Raw genomic sequence first — 5,474 nt, 5'->3', positions numbered from 1 at the left:
AACCCTAAATTATAAATGAGGAAATCTCCTTTCTTCCAGAGGTTCACCCAAAAATCCCACAATTTTAACAAAAATTGTCTGTTAATATCCGCACACAGAATTACCTAGGTCTGGGCTCTATGTCCACTCAAAATGGTAGACAGAAAGCTGCAGGCGTGGCTCAGTCCTAAACTGAATTTGTTTGGGTTCTTCTGGAACTCAGAACAACTCAATCCCAGTTGTGAAATCTCTTCTGTAGACATTCAGACACATACATTATTTCATCTTCTCCAAAATGAGTAAATATCATTGTAACAATTCAAAGTTTCCCATCCAAAACTATCAGCAGTTTAGCATGTATCTATCTAGACTGTTTTTGACATACTTTTGTTTTTTACAAAATTGGTTTTATACTACACATCATGTTGTGAAACATGGTTCTTGCACTTTATCGCATATGTGTATAAATCTACCTTATTCTTGTGATTGCCTAGAATTCCACTGAATGAGTGAACTCTCATTATTTAACCAGCTTCTTACTGCTCAACATTTAAATTGCCTATAGTTTTTTTGCTGTTATAAACATGTTGCAGTAAACATCCTTGCATGCTGCCATGAGTAGTTCTGTGTATAGATACCCAGCACTGCTACTGCAGAAAACGGCTGCTGGTTTAAAGAGTTAGGAACTTAAACATCTGATAGACATTGTCAAAGTGCTCTCCAAACCAGTGGTTGCCAACCGGTGGTCTGTGAGTCCAAATGACTTTCTTAAGCAGTGTCTTTTCTCTGCATGTGTTCCTCTCCCACTTTGGGGGGATGGTGTTTAGACGATGTCTCCCAGCCTTTGCCCTTCTTCTCTGTCCTCTTCATTTTTCCTGGTCTACTCTCCACTTCTGTCTACATCTATCTCACCATCCTTTCACTGCCCTGTTTAACTGACTATAACATGACACAAAAGCATATTTTAAATCTTAACATACTATGAAAGTTTTCTGTTTCCTCTTGTTAAATAAATAATTGGGTAGTTTTATTTTTTCATATGTCTCCCTAAAAAATAGTAACAAAGCATTAAAAAATTACTTTAATATGGCCCTTGATTCCAATGACCCATGCCAGGGAAAATGCCCCTCTGGCACCCCTTACACACAACTCTGGTGTGCAAAATGTCAAAATTCATCCATATAGAAAGTTTCAAATTCAGTTCAGTATTAAATATTATTTCTGGTACATGATGCTAGAACATGCAAATATCTAACTTTTCAGGTTTTAATTAGATGTTCAGTGTTAGTTGTTAGGATAAGATACAGGCAATCATGATCACAGAAAGCCCTTGCAAGAATTCTTTTTTTCCAAGAAATCTTTTGAATAGCAGAACAATGATCAGGGAGAAGCTGCTTGGCTTTCATTTCTGCATAACCAACCTCTCCAAGGACACCTGTCTCATATACTTGTCTCCCTTCAGGAGTCAGTAAACTGCCCCTGGGCAAACACACAGAGGGAAGGTCAAGGACTTAGAAAACCATGGAAAACAAATCTTGGGGACTTGCAGTTTATGTGTCCGGAAAGAAAAACACAATTTGATTTTCCACTCCTAAGATAAACAATACAGAGAGAAATACAAAGAGTTAACTTTGATGGGGAAACAGAAAAAAAATCTATGTGGTGTGTAAGGCAAACAGCAAAGTGAAAGGATAAATTCTAATAAATAGAAAAGATGAGATTTCCCTTGAAAGACATATACAAGGTGGGGCAAGTATAGGTTTACAGTTGTTCATACGGAAAATACTACAATAATTAATACATAATACAAGAATGAACTCTGGCCAAAACCGGTTTGGCTCAGTGGATAGAGCGTCGGCCTGCGGACTGAAGGGTCCCAGGTTCGATTCCGGTCAAGGGCATGTACCTGGGTTGCGGGCACATCCCCAGTAGGAAGTGTGCAGGAGGCAGCTGATCGATGTTTCTCTCTCATCGATGTTTCTCTCTCATCGATGTTTCTAACTCTCTATCTCTCTCCCTTCCTCTCTGTAAAAAAATCAATAAATTTATTTTAAAAAAAAAAAGAATGAACTCTGTGCTTTACATACTCACAACTATAAACCTACTTGTGCCCTCTTCCCCCCACCCCCCTAGAATAAGAGAGGGAGAAATTACATATGCATGTGTGTTAGGGGAGGGAGGCTGTTTATGTTCATTGAAAAAGTCTAAAAGGATATGTATCCAAATACTAGTATTGGTTATCTCTGAAGGTTGGGATTACAGGCAGTTGTTTTATTCTGCTTGTCTGGACTTCCTAATGTTTCTTCAGTAAACACAAATAACGTGTGCAAAGCTAAAAATATAAATGTTTGTAAAAAAAGTCAAGACATTTGAAAGTTTTGCAAAATATATCTAAGGGGTCTGTCAAACTCAAATACCTGACATTTGACGTGGCAAATTTTGTTAGCCGCCAAATTCCCACACTTGAACAAGTGAAAGACTGTTCACAGAGTTGACACAATGAAATAGAAAAACCCCAGAAATACTAGGTAAAGATAGTTAAACAATTTGGTTGCAGGTATCAAACAATTCAATATTTATATATAACCGTTAATAAGAAATGGCATTTACTATCAAGGACTTGTTTCCAAAATAGTTTAGGAGCCTAGAAAAGTGAACACGTTCAAAGGGATTCAAACCAACAGGTAGTCCAAACGGAATTTCCTCACAAACAGTCCTGGATCGGTTACGTAAGCCATAGCAACTAGCTTGCCTTGCCAGAGAAAGGACAGACTTATTCAGATGCCAAGGAATGTTCAGAGTTTGCACCTTAAATCCACTGCAATTTCATGGCGACGCATTGCAGCATTAAGCATCATAGCAAAAGCCTGGAAACAACCCAGATGATCATCATCAAGACACTGGCTGAATAAACCGTGGTGTCTACACAGTGGCGTGAGTGCCATGCCACTGAAACAAAAGAATGGGCGCTATTTCAACCACATGGCACAAGCAACAGGATGTATTGTTACCTTTTAGTGAGAAAGGGGGAGGGAAGAAATAGAAAATATACTTGTTTGCTTATATTTGGAAAAAAGGATAATCCAAAAACCAAAAAATAATTTTTAAAATGATTACCTATAGAGGGAAGGAGACAAGTTAGAGGGAATGGGGATAACAGATGTGTAGTTTTAACTTTGGAACCCTACAAACCTACTTAAATATTAAATTTTTAAAAAATGTATTTATTGAGTCTTGATTGAAGTTTAATTTGGCTAACAAAATCTTTCATTTCTACTGAGTTGAAACTTCATAAATAGAAATAATAAATCTTTCTAGTTTCATTATCCCTTAAAGTGAATGTTTGCCTATTCGACCTGGAAAGCCAAATTTTATGTTTTCCAAACATTTTTCTTTTTCTTTCATACCAGCGGTTCTGTGCTACAGACAGACAATTTCAGGTTGGAAAAGAAATAAGTTGGGCTTGTGTGTTTCTTTTTAATTGTTATTATAAAGATGACCTTTTCAGAATAGTTTTAGGTTCACAACAAAATTGGGTGGAAGGTCGAAAGAATTCCCACATAGCCCTCAAATACACATAGTCCCCCCCCATTATCAACATCCTCCATAAGGGATACACTCATGTAGGTTGATGAACCTACATAGACACAACATTATTACCCAAAACCCATAGGTTCACTCCTGGTGTTGTACATTCTGTGGGTTTGGACTAGTTAACAATAACATGCACCTATTTTTATAGTATTTTCACTGCCCTAAAGACCTATTTATCTTACCCTCCCCACTCTCCCCACCAACCCCTGACAACCACTGATGGTTTTGCTATTTCCATAGTTCTGCCTTTTCTAGAAAGTCATATGCTTGGAATCATACAGCATGTATGTAGCCTTTTCAGATTGGCTTCTTTTACTTAGTAAAAAACATTTAAGGTTCCCCGTGTCTTTTCAAGTGGTTTTTAATATGTCAGTATCGCCCATAAAAGAAAAACTTTTCTTATTCTTTCGGACCTTTGTCCCGGTGTTTCAAAATAATCAGAGAGGCCAGCGACATACACGAGGCCGAGACATGTCGAAGATGTAGGCAACCTTCACAGGGCAGTTACTACGTAAACTGGAGCCACTTGCTGCTGCTTCTCTCCTCGTGGCTGGGCCTGCGGGCCCTGGGTCCTGCTGACACACCAGCCAACGGCTGCCATCACCTACCGGGCATGTTATTGCATGTTATTGTTAACTAGTCCAAACCCACAGAATGTACAACACCAGGAGTGAACCTATGGGTTTTGGGTAATAATGTTGTGTCTATGTAGGTTCATCAACCTACATGAGTGTATCCCTTATGGAGGATGTTGATAATGGGGGGAGACTATGTGTATATGAGGGCTATGCGGCTCAACTGCGGGCTCACAGGCCTAAGTGCCCATGACGCTGACCACCACCTGGACTCCGCCTCTGCCGCCAGCTAGCACCGAGGCCCCAATGCAGGTCATGCCCATCCCGAGGTGGGTGCGCTCCTTTCCCGTCCCGCACGCCACCTGCCCGCACACCACCTGCCTGCACACGGCCTGCGGGGCCCTCTGCACCTCCCGCCTGGCGCGCACCCAGTACAACTTGGAAGTGTACGTGCATGGGCGCCGGCTCTATGGCTTCATCCGCTTCCTGCTCTACTTCAGCTGCAGCCTCCTCATGGCCAGCCGGCCGCGCTGGCTGCAGCACCTACCTGGGCGTGGGTCCTGCTGCGCGTCCAGCTCAAGTGCTGCTGCTGGTGCTGCTGCTGCTGCTGCTGCTGGGCTGCAGGCGCGGGGACTTCCGCCTGCTCAACGAGCTGCTGGTCTACGGCATCCACGTGACCCTGCGCTGGTGCTTCATGGTCTTTGTGTGCAAGTGAGCGCCCCGGGCCTGGGCCGGCTCGGTTACTGTGACCAGTAGGGCCGAAGCCTGCGACCAGCCGCTTCTTGACGGGGTAGGTCAGGGCCCTGGTCTTTCATGCTCCCTCCCGTCCGTAGCTGGGTCTCTGCCCAGGAGAGGGACGGCTGCGACTTCCGTGCACAGACGCTGCGCCCTCCGCCCGCTGACCCGCCTGTATATGCAGTCAGTCCCCCTTGGCCACCTCCCGGGGTTCCAACCGCACTTATCCAAGCTGTGCTGCGGGGCTGCCCCATCCGTCTGCACTTGGAGAGCCTCTGTGTCCCCGTCCATTCTCCAGGACACTGGCGCTCCCAGTGGGGTAGGGGGGCCCCCCCCCCAAGGGGTGTGCTCTCCAGAAGCAAATCTGGAGGGGTCCTCCTGGCCTGGCCCTGGCCCCGGCCCCTGGCCCTGTCCCAGCCCCAGCCTTAGGGAAGCGTCCGGCTCCATTCACCACGCTGCCGCGGGGCCGCCACTCAGGCACAGCCCACAGACCTTCATCCGCCCGGCACCCTGAGAGGTATTGGGGTCTTGAGTCCTAGCCAGTCTTTAGGGTCACCTTGGAACCCTGCAGGCTCAGTCCAGCTGGGAGTC

At 44.3% G+C, this 5,474-nt stretch overlaps 1 pseudogene; it reads left to right on the top strand.

Annotated features, from left to right (window-relative positions):
* Window positions 1-4,397: 4,397 nt before the first annotated feature.
* Window positions 4,398-4,863, top strand: LOC138992653 (transmembrane protein 250-like; annotated as a pseudogene).
* The last annotated feature ends 611 nt before the right edge of the window (window positions 4,864-5,474 follow it).

Source organism: Myotis yumanensis, unplaced genomic scaffold, assembly GCF_028538775.1.
Source record: "Myotis yumanensis isolate MYYU_CA2020_CCGP unplaced genomic scaffold, mMyoYum1.0.hap1 SCAF_14, whole genome shotgun sequence".
NCBI lineage: Eukaryota > Metazoa > Chordata > Mammalia > Chiroptera > Vespertilionidae > Myotis > Myotis yumanensis.
The sequence above is the reverse complement of the archived record's forward strand: the minus strand, read 5'-3'. Positions and strand labels throughout refer to the sequence as shown.